This window comes from Ambystoma mexicanum, chromosome 7p (genome assembly GCF_040938575.1).
Source record: "Ambystoma mexicanum isolate Mex_15411 chromosome 7p, UKY_AmexF1_1, whole genome shotgun sequence".
Taxonomy (NCBI): domain Eukaryota; kingdom Metazoa; phylum Chordata; class Amphibia; order Caudata; family Ambystomatidae; genus Ambystoma; species Ambystoma mexicanum.
The window spans coordinates 626,746,252-626,761,213 of NC_090939.1; the positions used below are offsets into that span (position 1 = coordinate 626,746,252).

A 14,962-nucleotide genomic window follows, 5' to 3' on the forward strand; every position below is an offset into this window, starting at 1 on the left:
ATAACTATATTTAAATGTTCTACATGTTTACATGAACTAATATTAACATTTGACACGTCTACTACTAGTTTGTGAAAGAACAGGAGTGCCCCTCTACGTATTGCGTAAATAACTTTTCCATGTATGGGCACTGCCAGCATGAAAATTGTTTTTATACTGCATATTTTGTGGCCAAAGTCATAATGAAAATGTGTTGGAAAATCCGCCTTTGCACTGTTGGTGACTTGCATCCTTTGGGCTTTTTCATCTGCTACCATACACAGCCAATTGCAGACTTTGTATCGTTTCCCACATGTTTTACAGAAAGTGCTGTAAAATGCACCCTTTCAACCATTATTTTAAAAATGTTCTCAGTGGGAGGACCCCTACGAATGCCCCTCAGTCGCTCCTGCATTTTCGGGGCAAACATTTACTCCCTTCCCATTCACAAATGCACCAGCTGCCACTACAACACAGTGATTATTTCTCTCTAGCTTTCAGATACAAACCGCTCTGGTTTGTCCTGATTTGCATTTAGGAACATTAAGGTGTAATTAATGTGTGATCCCTGCAGACACAGTAGTGAGTGGGTGATTGTCAGTAGCTATAGCTGCAGATGGCAGGTAATTAGAAATGGTAGGGTTATATGAAGATATATGATACACTTTCTTTCACTGTGTTTCTTTCGGGCTTGATAAAGTTTAAAACCCAATTAGATTGTTTAGGCTTCCATTACTTTGCATGCTGGTAATTTTAAACTTCACTTCACAATGAGGAAAATACAATCATATTCGTGTTGCTCAACATAGAACGACAATTATCCGGTTGTTTTAATATGTGATTTGTGAACGTTTCAAGTGATGCCTACAAAACAGGGTTTTAATATCTTTTGGTACTTTGGATCGTTGGTGCGAGTGGTCGCATTTAAAAGAGGGGTGGGGAAGTGCGGGGCATGCAGAAATAGCAGCGTTTGCAAAAATCCTGGATTGGTCTTGGTTTGCTCTGGCTGTGTGCAAGTTAGGTGCACGTTGCAGTTCACTTGCGTGTTTCCGAGAGGTAGCCTGCTCCCGGACTCTTGCAAGGAACAACTAGCAGAGAGGTCTCAATCGTTGCATTTGCGATAGTGATAGGGAAATCTATAAGCTAGTTGGGTCCCAATCAGAGGAGCCAGAGGGAGTCTGGGTGCAGGAGAAAATCCTTGACTGAAGCCCTTGACCAGATCTATGCTGTTCCCAGAGGAGCCCTGGTGTTTTTCCCTGACCAAAGCCTCCCATGTAAGTAGAGATATCCTAAATACCATCAAGAGTGTGAGAGGGGGGCAGCCTGGGGACCTGAGTAGCCTTTCTGGTGTACGCAACAATGTATGCAGCGGGTAATAGGAAAAGAAAGAGCGACGTGGAAGAGATTCTATGCAGACCCGGCCGGCGACCCCTGACTTTGTGGGTTTCAACCCCCAGAGCCACATCCACCCTCGTAAGTGAAGTCTGTTCTTCGGACACTGGTGTTCCCCAACAGGGTTCGATCTCATCTTGGAGGCATTCGCCTTTCCATCGACCACCCTCAAACAGGCGAATCACGCAGCGCAGCGAACTTGAGGAAAGTGTTGATCCTCAAAAAATAGCCTCTCTGATGTGCAAGCAGTGGGAACTGTACAGTGTAATTCCTTTATACAGCTTCTCGTACATGCTTCTCAATGATTACTCGTGACATCTGGCAGTGTTCATCGCGGCAGAGAAGCAAAAAGGCATAGCCGTGGATGTGGGTATAGATCATGATGTTAAAGTGAGTGTAACCACACTTTTGGGGTTCAAAGGCTGAGAACGTGACCCAGGAGCAATCCTAATTGAGCTTTTGTCAAAATCACAGTATGGCGTTCCATACTCAGAAGCTAAAGTTGTAAGGACCGCTTGGTTCTGCTGTACATTTGGAGAACCTGCGTTATTGGACTTCTTACCAGAGATGTTCACCGGCCTGGCTTTGTTTTTGGTGAATGGCAACACGGCTTTCACTGCAGTACTTGGGAGCTGGTTCAAAAAGACCTTTGACTGCTGTATTAGTAACTTTGTCATCAGATTACGTGACCTCTCATGGATTGGTCCAACTGATGTGCACAGAACTTCAATTTTCTGTACCGATCCAGCCACATAGCCTTGACATTTCCTATGCCATCCATCCTGAGACGTCTGAGCCCTGTGGAATGATATTGACAAGAACTCAGACGAGGTCACAGAGGAAGAGGTTCAGTTATTCTTGAACTGTCTGTATTCACACTTCTTCCGTCACTTCAAATTCCATCTGTCTGCTACGAAGCTGGTGAAAGTCTCCATGTATGCGGCTTCAGCTCACTGTGATGGCAAAGTTAGGTTCTGGTGCAGTGATCATTTTACCCGGTGTTGGCATTACTGACTGAGCTGGCCATCAATCGAATACAGTATTAGGCTCTGCCACAATTGTCCTTTCTACGCAATACTGAAGTGAAGATCTGAGCAGTCCTTCACACTCGTTTGGCCCATTGGTTCAGTCTATGTTGTGAATTGTGTGCTGTTAACTCGTTTGGCACAAGAGTCAATTATGTTTAGGAGCTGCTCCCAAATTTCACCCAGTTCAGAGTTTCCAGTTTCAGCTTGTTGCTGAGTTGCTTTCTGAGGGCTGATTGGCTTGGTGGTTGTCAAATCTGCTCTGTTGAAGATTTCAATCAGAAGTCAAAGAGCATGCACTAGATATCTGTAATCTGAGTGTGCAGAGTATTTTTACTCATTTTATCTACAAGACTCAGATATGTTCATCATGGCACTTGGATTGTTATAGATTGCTTTGTTTTTTCACTCAACTTGTGCTCCGGATTTGGAGTGTTTGACTTATTTTTTCCTCTGTAGGTTTTTCAGAGATTTATGTTTCTGGTTAAATATACTATTTTGTGTTCAATCCTAAATGCAGGCTGTGTGAATTTTGCCTGGTGTGATTGTACATATTGCATGCACCTTCAAAATGCTGATACTAATTCTGAGGTAAATTAAGCAAATAAATGTTTCAAAGGTTTTTTTTAAAAGTGTGAGGGGGAAACTGCCAGCTTTAATCTCCATCTTGCATAGCGGGTAGTGGGGTGATACTGAGAAGGCCCTTGGCACATTGTATGAAATCCAATTCAATTTAATTCCACTATAGAAAATCACTCTATCCATTTAAATTGAATTGTGTTGAGAACAGCCGCCTTAATCCTTTCCATTAAATTGTGGGGAGGGGGAAGCTCTGTAGGTCCTTAGCGCATTGAATTGAAGTTAAATCAATAAATTCCCATATAAGAAATCACAGGCTGAGTGTTGTTAGAATTTGAAACTAACAAAGTTAATGCCCAGTGTGTAAGAGCCGGTATAGACAATAAAGACTTGGGTGACTGTCCTTCTGAAACCCCTGATTCCTGTCCCGAAAGGGACTGTCCATAATCCCAAAATAAGTAGCCCTAAAACGTTGCTATTCAAGTAAATGTAGAGGGTGCAAAACGTAATTTCCCATTGATTCCCTTGCCTCCCAAACCAGAATCCCAAAGCACTGCCTGTCCTTTGAATGTGTGTTGCAAAACATTTTTTTTTCCATTGTATTGTGAATGTTTTCTATTGGTTCATTTGCAATTAAATCTGATGTAAGTTCTGACGGCAAATTTCTAAATTGTACATGTCATATTAAAACTGTAATTCCTTTAAATCTCTGTTGGTCAATTGGTGCAATATATTTGAATTTGTGATATTGTGTAGTGCCCCAGAATTGGTGGTTGAGGTTGGTTGATAGTCTTCTTTGTCAAACCTTAAATAAATATATATATTTGTACTATACACCGGCTCGGTTCCTAGTCCATTGGTGACATAGGGTATTGGTTGGGGTTGGTGCAAAATAAGTGGGAGGCCTCACTAAAGTTGAATCTGTATAAGCGCTTTGGGTGCACAACACCTTGCTTGGGGGGGAACAACTCTCTGAGTTGAGTGTGACCACCTAATAAACTGCGACAATGGCTCAGCTCATCCTTACCTTTCTTTGCTAGTCTCATTCTATTCTGCCTCTCATACTCTCTGATCACAGAATCTACTTCTTCTCACTGTCCCCAAACACCTGCTGTGCTTTTTCACGTTTCTGATCTTTTGCCCTTTTAGTCCTTATACACTGGAATTCTCTCCCTAACTCTATCCGCTCTTCTTCATCTCTTCGTATTTTTCAATCTAACCTGAAAGCTCATCTTCTTCCCCTTCTTTCTACTTAGTGACCTTCTGTTTCTCCCCCCCTCCTTCCGTTTTTAGATATTTTTTGTATTGTCATGTATATTTTCTAATATTTTGTAATAGCGCTTTTGGTGAAAACTGCTTTATAAATTCAATAAATGAAATGAAATGAAATGATAGACAGCACAGCATCTTTATCCTCCCACCCTGTCATTCATTTTCTTTAAATAAAAAACACACACAACAAAAGGTTTATCTAACAAAAAATAAAAGAATTGTCTTCTGAAAAATAAATGGCTTTACAAACAAAATGCCTTCCCAAACGTAGATCAGACATACAGGCACAGGCAGACAGAGAGATACGACACACACGCACACTGTCTCTCTTTCCCTCCCTCTCACACTTTCTGCCTAAGAACTTACCCAAATCATTGGGCAAAAACCCAAATCACAAGCAAACTTCACCATCTGCCCCGAATCCTCACATTGCCCACAGGTTACTGCAGATGCACCCAAATCGGGAATTCGTTGGGAGATTCACAGGATTTTAACCCAGGCTTGGAAAGGGTGTAAGCCTCTATGATTATGCCATGATGGAATATCTCCGTTGGATATTCTTCCACTCTCTCGCAGGATGGGATTTGCCTTCCTTTTTCAGATGATGTACTTGTCAGATGCTGTGGTGCAGCTACGGAAAGTAAACATACCGCTTTTATTTATTTTATTTTGACATTTCCCTGTTGGTTGGTGGTAATTTGGGGATAATGATTTGTTTTCCCTCAAAAAGTTATAAGCTGGTACAGACGATTTTTTACTTTGCTGTTACCGATTTGCAGTAAAGAAGTTAATGCATAATATTCTTCTGGTTTCTTCGGTGCTGGAATTGGGATGATTTCCCCAGATTTAAAAACCAGAAAAAACTGTCTCCCCAGATTCCGGAAAAACAAAAAGCCTACGAGTTATCACATTCTACAACTCAACCGTGGTTGCTCGCTGCTATGGGCGGCGGGCTCAGCCCCTTCACTTGAGTGTCAGGACGCACAGTTCCCCTTGTGTGCTTTATTTGCATAGGGAATGTGCCTCCTGCCTCTGAGCAGGGGTGTGTCTCCCTATACATATGTGTTTTGTTTGTATGTGCAGGCCTTTGTTGCAAAGCCCAAAAATAGCGCACAATAATGCTAACGATATTACATGGTTAGATTGGCATATTTTGTTGCAGCCAATTTAGCTATCATTTCTTGCTCTAATTTCCTACTCTAGCATGGCGTATTTTATTGGTCATGAAGGGTAAAACAAACATAATATGCGTTAATACATGACTAGATTTGCCTACAATGGCATCGCCAGTCTGGATGTACTTTCTTTCTATGGCATGCCATTTTTAAATGGCTCTGAGTTATATAGTAATAGTGGCATATATTGGTGCAACTTGTATAGACATGTATGGGCACTTGTATAGCCTGTTGTCGTCAACAGGTAACCCCTATTCATTCCTGCGGGGTCAAGCAGACCTAATGTTCAAAAATGTGTAACAAGATAATGTCACAGAAATATAACCTAACTTATAACAGTAAAATTACTCCCGCTGCACAGATCACACACACCTTGCAACAGTACTTCATTGTGCATTAAATCAAATTGAATTCAACATATAATATAAATGTAAAAGGTAACACCTTCAAAAATGATAGTTACAGTACATTAGTAACAGCTTTCAGTCAAAATCATCATGTGCTCACAATTTCTTTTCGAAGCATAGTTTGTAGATTAAAAAGCATCTACAATATCCAAATTCCTTTTATTTAAATCAAGCACCAAAATCCTAATGGATATTGTTTTAAGTCAGAGTTCCAACATTCAGTTCGTGGCCTATGCGTTTCGGATGTCAAATCCTTCATCAGGGCATGTTTAACACTGACGTAACTTTCTAGCCATTTCCAATTTCATCTGTAATTCTGCAATTAAATATGGTAATCACTGTTAAATTATATCCTTCCTTATGTGTTTACAAGTTACGATGAAAGGGTCCGTATCAAAATGACTGACTTCCAATTTAGCTTGCTTCAAAAAACATAGCATCATACAGTTCAGGAATCTTTAGATTATTCACTTGTTTTTCAGATCCGGAATACAAAGAACAATAATAATTAACATCACTCTCAAAGATAAAAAATGAACTCACTAACTTAACATTTCCATCTTAGACTCTGTGTGAGAAAATATGTACCTGAGCCAAATTGTGGAAATGTCAGGAAATTGCAAATAGTATCTTGTTCTACCAACAAAGTGAATGTGAAGCGATTCGTTGTCTCCCAAAACCGGAACCACCTATTGAGCAATAAATGGGCACATTTTAGATGTGTGTAACACCAGTCACGGGCAAACTAGAACGTATAAAAGGTATAAAATAGAAACGCCCCTCTAGGTCCAATATTGCATAACCTCATGCCTAACTCGGATGGTACTGTGTATTCTATTCAGTTGATGTGGCGTGTAGGCAGTTTAATGTCCGCACATGTTTTCATAAGTCAAGTCGTGAATTCTATGACATCGGAGCAGTCCAACACTCGTGTTTTAATGTCCGCATTCAGTGACATAAGTCAAACAATATGATTTATGGCACAAGAGCAACCTAATGCTCATGCATGCTTACCTAGCCAAAGGCTTGTGTAGAAACTCTTTGGCGTGCAGACAGTGATCGGCTAAGCCGCCTTGTCTTGCAATGCTAAGTGATATACAGACCGGTTGCCATGGACACTACGCGCATGCACACTCGTGCCCATGTCCCTGCATGTCCGCCATCTTACTTGGGGCTTGTTGCTAATGGTATTCTACGGTCGTTCCATAATAATTAAAGGCTGTTTTCTTTGCGAGAGGATGGGGATGGTCAGTATTGGGCAGTAAATAATACTGTCGTTACGTCCCCATCCCTCGCAAAAACATTTGGGTGCCGCTAAGCACTATTAGAATCCTGAGATGTTTTTATACCACTCTAATTCACTTCTTCAATCATAAATCCTCTACATCACTATCTTCCTCCGCCAAAAACCATAGTTAACACGATACAATGTGTACAGACAACAAGGCTACTCTTGCTAGATGTTAACACCATACATGCATAAACAGCTCAAATATGCCGCCAGTGGCATATGTAGCTCCCCATATCAGGGTACATTCTCTCAAGCATACAACCATCAATAATCTTCTTAGATTGTTCAACCAGGAAATGTACCCAGACTTCTTTTACACAAAAATTATTTTCACAGAATTTTACAAAATATGTTAGGGTTCTTTGACATCATAGACTCAGGTACCCTTCTGTCCCAGCCTTTAATTATTTATAACTATGGAACAACCGTAGAATACCATTAGAACATGCCCCAAGTAAGATGGCGGACACGCAGGGACATGGGCACGAGTGCGCATGCACGTAGTGTCCATGGCAACCGGTCTGTATATCACTTAGCGTTGCGAGACGAGAACCCTTAGCCGATCACTGTCTGCACGCCGAAGAGTTTCTACACAAGTATTTGGCTAGGTAAGCAAGCATGAGCATTAGGTTGCTCTTGTGTCATAAATCTTATTGTTTGACTTATGTAACCGAGTGCAGACATTAAAACATGAGCGTTAGACTGCTCCGATGTTATAGAATTCATGACTTCACTTATGAGAACATGTGCAGACATTAAACTGCCTACACACTACATCAACTGAATAGAATACACAGTACTATCCGAGTTAGGCATGAGGTTATGCAATATTGAACCTAGCGGGGCGTTTCTATTTTATACCGTTTATATGTAGTGCCACCTTGCTCTTTGAAAGTTCTAGTTTGCCAGTGACTGGTGTCACACACATCTAAAATGTAACCATGTATTGCTCTATATGTGATTCCGGTTTTGGGAGACAACAAATCTCAAATTCACTTTGTTGTTGGAACAAGATACTCTTTGGAATTGCCTGACATTGCCACAATTTGGCTCAGTTGCATATTTTCTCACACGGAGTATAAGATGGAAATGTTAAGTTAGTGAGTTCATTTTTAATCTTTGAGAGTGATGTAAATTATTATTGTTCTATGTAGGTCGGATCAGAAAAACAAGTGAAGAATCTAAAGATTCCTGAACTGTATGATGCTACATTTTTTGAAGCAAGCTAAATTGGAGGACAGTCCTTTTGATATGGACACTTTCATCGTAACTTGTAAACACATAAGGAAGGTTATAATTTAACGGTGATTACCATATTTAATTGCAGAATTACAGATGAAATTTGAAATGGTTAGAAAGTTACGTCAGTGTTGAACAGGCCCTGATGAAGGATTTGACATCTGAAACGCGTGGGCCATGAACTGAATGTTGGAACTCTGACTTAAATTAATATCCGTTAGGATTTTGGTGCTTGATTTAAATAAAAGAAATGTGGATGTTGTAGATGCTTTTTAATCTACAAACTATGCTTCGAAAAGAAATAGTGAGCACATGATGATTTTGACAGAAAGCTGAAACTAATGTACTGTAACTATCATTTTTGAAGGTGTTACTTTTTACATTTATATGTTCAATTAAATTTGATTTAATGCACAAAGAAGTACTGTTGCACGGTGTGTGTGATCTGTGCAGCGTGAGCAATTTTACTGTTATAACGTAGGTTATATTTCTGTGAAATTATCTTGTTACTAATTTTTGAAAATTAGGAGGTCTGTTTGACCCCGCAGGAGTGCATTGGTGTTACCTCTTGGCGACAACAGGCTATATAGGTATATTTTTCCATCTTATACTCCGTGTGAGAAAATATGTACGTGAGCCAAATTGTGGCAATAGTTTGTGAAAGAACAGGAGTGCCCCTCTACGTATTGCGTAAATAACTTTTCCATGTATGGGCACTGCCAGCATGAAAATTGTTTTTATACTGCATATTTTGTGGCCAAAGTCATAATGAAAATGTGTTGGAAAATCCGCCTTTGCACTGTTGGTGACTTGCATCCATTGGGCTTTTTCATCTGCTACCATACACAGCCAATTGCAGACTTTGTATCGTTTCCCACATGTTTTACAGAAAGTGCTGTAAAATGCACCCTTTCAACCATTATTTTAAAAATGTTCTCAGTGGGAGGACCCCTACGAATGCCCCTCAGTCGCTCCTGCATTTTCGGGGCAAACATTTACTCCCTTCCCATTCACAAATGCACCAGCTGCCACTACAACACGGTGATTATTTCTCTCTAGCTTTCAGATACAAACCGCTCTGGTTTGTCCTGATTTGCATTTAGGAACATTAAGGTGTAATTAATGTGTGATCCCTGCAGACACAGTAGTGAGTGGGTGATTGTCAGTAGCTATAGCTGCAGATGGCAGGTAATTAGAAATGGTAGGGTTATATGAAGATATATGATACACTTTCTTTCACTGTGTTTCTTTCGGGCTTGATAAAGTTTAAAACCCAATTAGATTGTTTAGGCTTCCATTACTTTGCATGCTGGTAATTTTAAACTTCACTTCACAATGAGGAAAATACAATCATATTCGTGTTGCTCAACATAGAACGACAATTATCCGGTTGTTTTAATATGTGATTTGTGAACGTTTCAAGTGATGCCTACAAAACAGGGTTTTAATATCTTTTGGTAGTTTGGATCGTTGGTGCGAGTGGTCGCATTTAAAAGAGGGGTGGGGAAGTGCGGGGCATGCAGAAATAGCAGCGTTTGCAACAATCCTGGATTGGTCTTGGTTTGCTCTGGCTGTGTGCATGTTAGGTGCAAGTTGCAGTTCACTTGCATGTTTACGAGAGGTAGCCTGCTGCCGGACTCTTGCGAGGAACAACTAGCATAGAGGCCTCAATCCTTGCATTGGAGACAGTGACAGGGAAATCGAGAAGCTAGCTGGGACCCAATCAGAGGAGCCAGAGGAAGTCTGGGTGCAGGAGAAAATCCTTTACTGAAGCCCTTCACCAGACCTATGCTGTTCCCAGAGGAGCCCTGGTGTTTTCCCTGACCAAAGCCTCCCATGTAAGTAGAGATATCCTAATTACCATCAAGAGTGTGAGAGGGGGGCAGCCTGGGGACCTGAGCAGCCTTTCTGGTGTACGCAACAATGTATGCAGCGGGTAATAGGAAAAGAAAGAGAGACGTGGACAGAGATTCTATGCAGACCCGGCAGGCGACCCCCGACTTTGTGGGTTTCAACCCCCAGAGCCACATCCACCCTCGTAAGTGAAGTCTGTTCTTCGGACACTGGTGTTCCCCACCGGGGTTCGATCTCATCATGGAGGCATTCGCCTTTCCATCGACCACCCTCAAATAGGAGAATCCCGCAGCGCAGCGAACTTGAGGAAAGTGTTGATCCTCAAAAAATAGCCTCTATTATGTACAAGCAGTGGTAACTGTACAGTGTAACTCCTTTGTACAGCTTCTCGTACATGCTTCTCAATGATTACTCGCGAGTCGCGACATCTGGCAGTGTTCATCGTGGCAGAGAAGCAAAAAGGCATAGCCGTGGATGTGGGCATAGATCTTGATGTAAAAGTGAGTTCAACCACACTTTTGGGATTCAAAGGGTGAGAACGTGACCCAGGATCAATCCTAATTGAGCTTTTGTCAAAATCACAGTATGGCGCTCCAAACTCAGAAGCTAAGGTTGTAAGGACTGCCTGGTTCTGCTGTACATTTAGAGAACCTGCGTCATTGGACTTCTTCCCAGAGATGTTCACCTGCCTGCCTTTGTTTTTGGTGTATGGCAACACAGCTTTCACTGCAGTACTTGGGAGCTGGTTCACAAATACCTTTGACTGCTGTATTAGTGACTTTGTCATCAGCTCACATGACCTCTCATGGATGGATGCCATGTGGACTGGCTATGGGAAACAGGGCCAACTGATGTGCACAGAACTCCAATTTTCTGTACCGATCCAGCCACATAGCCTTGATATTTCCTATGCCACCCATCCTGAGAAGTCTGAGCCCTGTGGAATGATATTCACAAGAACGCAGACGAGGTCACAGAGAAAGAGGTTCAGTTGTTCTTGAACTGTCTGTATTCACACTTCTTCCGTCATTCCATCTTTCTTCCTACGAAGCTGGTGAAAGTCTCCACGTATGTGGCTTCAGCTCACTGTGATGGCAAAGTTAAGTTCCGGGACAGTGATCATTTTACCATTACTGACTGAGCTGGCCATCAGTCGAATACAGTATTAGGCTCTGCCACAATTATCCTTTCTACGCAATACTGAAGTGAAGATCTGAGCAGTCCTTCACATTCGTTTGGCCCATTGGTTCAGTCTATGTTGTGAATTGTGTGCTGTTAACTTGTATGTCACAAGAGTCAATTATGTTTAGGAGCTGCTCCCAAATTTCACCCAGTTCAGAGTTTCCAGTTTCAGCTTGTTGCTGAGTTGTTTTCTGAGGGCTGATTGGCTTGGTGGTTGTCAAATCTGCTCTGTTGAAGATTTCAATCAGAATTCAAAGAGCCTGCACTAGATATCTGTAATCTGAGTGTGCAGAGTATTTTTACTCATTTTATCTACAGGACTCCGATCTGTTCATCATGGCACTTGGATTGTTATAGATTGCTTTGTTTTTTCACTCAACTTGTGCACCGGATTTGGAGTGTTTGACTTATTTTTTCCTCTGCAGATTTTTCAGAGATTTATGTTTCTGGTTAAATATACTATTTTTCTGTTCAATCCTAAATGAAGGCTGTGTGAATTTTGCCTGGTGTGATTGTACATATTGCACGCACCTCCAAAATGCTGATACTAATTCTGAGGTAAATTAAGAAAAAAAATGTTTCAAAGGTTTTTTTTAAAAGTGTGAGGGGAAAACTGCCAGCTTTAATCTCCATCTCGCATAGCGGGTAAGGGGATGATACTGGGAAGGCCCTTGGCACATTGTATTAAATCCAATTCAAATTAATTCCACTATAGAAAGTCACTCTATCCATTTAAAGTGAATTGTGTTGAGAACAGCCCGCCTTAATCCTTTCCATAAAATTGTGGGGAGGGAGAAGCTGTGTAGATCCTTAGCGCCTTGAATTTAAGTTAAATCAATAAATTCCCATATAAGAAATCACAGGTTGAGTGAGTGTTGTTAAAAATCGAAACTAACAAAATTAATGCCCAGTGTGTAAGAGCCGGTACAGACAATAAAGACTAGGGTGACTGTCCGTCTGAAACCCCTGATTCCTGTCCCGAAAGGGAGTGTCCGTAATCCCAAAATAAGTAGCCCTAAAACGTTGCTATTCAAGTAAATGCAGAGGGTGCACAACAGAATTTCCCATTGATTCCCTTGCCTCCCAAACCAGAATCCCAAAGCACTGCCTGTCCTTTGAATGTATGTTGCAAAACAATTTTTTTCCATTGTATTGTGAATGTTTTCTATTGGTTTATTTGCAATTAAATCTGATGTAAATTCTGACGGCAAATTTCTAAATTTTACCTGTCCTATCGAAACTGTAAGTCCTTTAAATCTGTGTTGGTCAATTGGTGCAAGAAATTTGAATTTGTGATATTGTGTAGTGCCACATAATTGGTGGTTGAGGTTGGTTGATAGTCTTCTTTGCCAAACCTTAAATAAATATATATATTTGTACTACACACCGGCTGGTTCCTGGTCCATTGGTGACATAGGGTATTGGTTGGGGTTGGTGCAAAATAAGTGGGAGGCCTTACTAAAGTTGAATCTGTATAAGCGCTTTGGTGCACACCACCTTGCTTGGGGGGGGGGGACTCTCTGAGTTGAGTGTGACCGCCTAATAAACTGCGACAATGGCTCAGCTAATCCTTATCTTTCTTCGCAAGTCTCATTCTATTCTGCCTCTCATACTCTCTGATCACAGAATCTGCTTCTTCTCACTGTCCCCAAACACCCCCTGTGCTTTTTCACGTTTCTGATCTTTTGCCCTTTTAGTCCTTATACACTGGAATTCTCTCCCTAACTCTATCCGCTCTTCTTCATCTCTTCGTATTTTTCAATCTAACCTGAAGGCTCATCTTCTTCCCCTTCTTTCTACTTAGTGACTTTCTGTTTCTCTCCCCCTCCTTCCGTTTTTAGATATTTTTTGTATTATCATGTACATTTTCTAATATTTTGTAATAGCGCTTTTGATGAAAGCTGCTTTATGAATTCAATAAATGAAATGAAATGAAATGATAGACAGCACAGCATCTTTATCCTCCCACCCTGTCATTTTCTTTAAATAAAAAACACACACAACAAAAGGTTTAGCTATCAAAAAATAAATGAATTGTCTTCTGAAAATTAAATGGCTTTACAAACAAAATGCCTTCCCAAACTTAGATCACACATACAGGCACAGGCAGACAGACAGATAAGAAACACACGCACTGTCTATCTCTTTCCCTCCCTCTCACACTTTCTGCCTAAGAACTTACCCAAATCATTGGGCGAGAACCCAAATCACAAGCAAACTTCACCATCTGGCCCGAATCCTCACATTGCCCAAAGGTTACTGCAGATGCACCCAAATCGGGAATTCGTTGGGAGATTCACAGGATTTTAACCCAGGCTTGGCAAGGGTGTAAGCCTCTATGATTATGCCATGATGGAATAGCTCCGTTGGATAGTCTTCCACTCTCTCGCAGGATGGGATTTGCCTTCCTTTTTCAGATGATGTACTTTTCAGATGCTGTGGTGCAGCTACGGAAAGTAAACATACCGCTTTTATTTATTTTATTTTTACATTTCCCTATTGGTTGTTCAGAGGGCATGACCTTACCCTCCATGATGGTTTGGGGATAATGATTTCTTTTCCCTCAAAAAGTTATAAGCTGGTCTAGACGTTTTTTACTTTGCTGTTGCCAATTTGCAGTAAAGAAGTTAATGCATAATACTCTTCTGGTTTCTTCGGTGCTGGAATTGGGATGATTTCCCCAGATTTAAAAACCAGAAAAAATGGTCTCCCCAGATTCCGGAAAAACAAAAAGCCTACGAGTTATCACATTCTACAACTCAACCGTGGTTGCTCGCTGCTATAGGCGGAGGGCTCAGCCCCTTCGCTTGAGTGGCAGGCAGCACAGTTCCCCTTGTGTGCTTTATTTGCACAGTGAATGTGCCTCCTGCCTCTGAGCAGGGTTGTGTCTCCCTATACATATGTGTTTTGTTTGTATGTGCAGGCCTTTGTTGCAAAGCCCAAAGGTAGTGCACAATAATGCTAACAGTATTACATGGTTAGATTGGCATATTTTGTTGCAGCCAGTTTAGCTATCATTTCTTGCTCTAATTTCCTACTCTTGCATGGCATATTTTATTGGTCATGAAGGGTAAAGCAAACATAATATGCGTTAATACATGATTAGATTTGCCTACAATGGTATAGCCAGTTTGGATATACTTTCTTTCTATGGCATGCCATTTTTAAATGGCTGGGAGTTATATGGTAGTAGTGGCATATATTGGTGCAACTTGTATGGACATGTATGGGCACATATATAGCCTGTTGTCGCCAACAGGTAACCCCTATGCACTCCTGCGGGGCCAAACAGACCTCCTAATGTTCAGAAATGTGTAACAGGATAATGTCACAGAAATACAACCTAACTCATAACAGTAAAATTGCTATAATAATGGTTAAAAGTGTGCATTTTACAGCACTTTCTGTAAAACATGTGGGAAACTGTGATACTGTTGCGCTGCGAGAGGAGCTCTGCACTCATAGCCCATGGCCACAGTTTGCAGTCAGTTTTGTATGGCAGCACATGAAAAAGCCCAATGGATGCAAGTCACCAACAGTGCAAAGGCGGATTTTCCAACAGATTTT

The 14,962-nt window shown here is 41.1% G+C and overlaps 2 pseudogenes; both read left to right on the forward strand.

The window, feature by feature from the left end:
* Nucleotides 1–1,338: 1,338 nt before the first annotated feature.
* LOC138525978 (centromere protein L-like) lies at nucleotides 1,339–2,417 on the forward strand (annotated as a pseudogene).
* A 550-nt stretch (nucleotides 2,418–2,967) lies between these two features.
* On the forward strand, nucleotides 2,968–11,354 carry LOC138525979 (centromere protein L-like; annotated as a pseudogene).
* The last annotated feature ends 3,608 nt before the right edge of the window (nucleotides 11,355–14,962 follow it).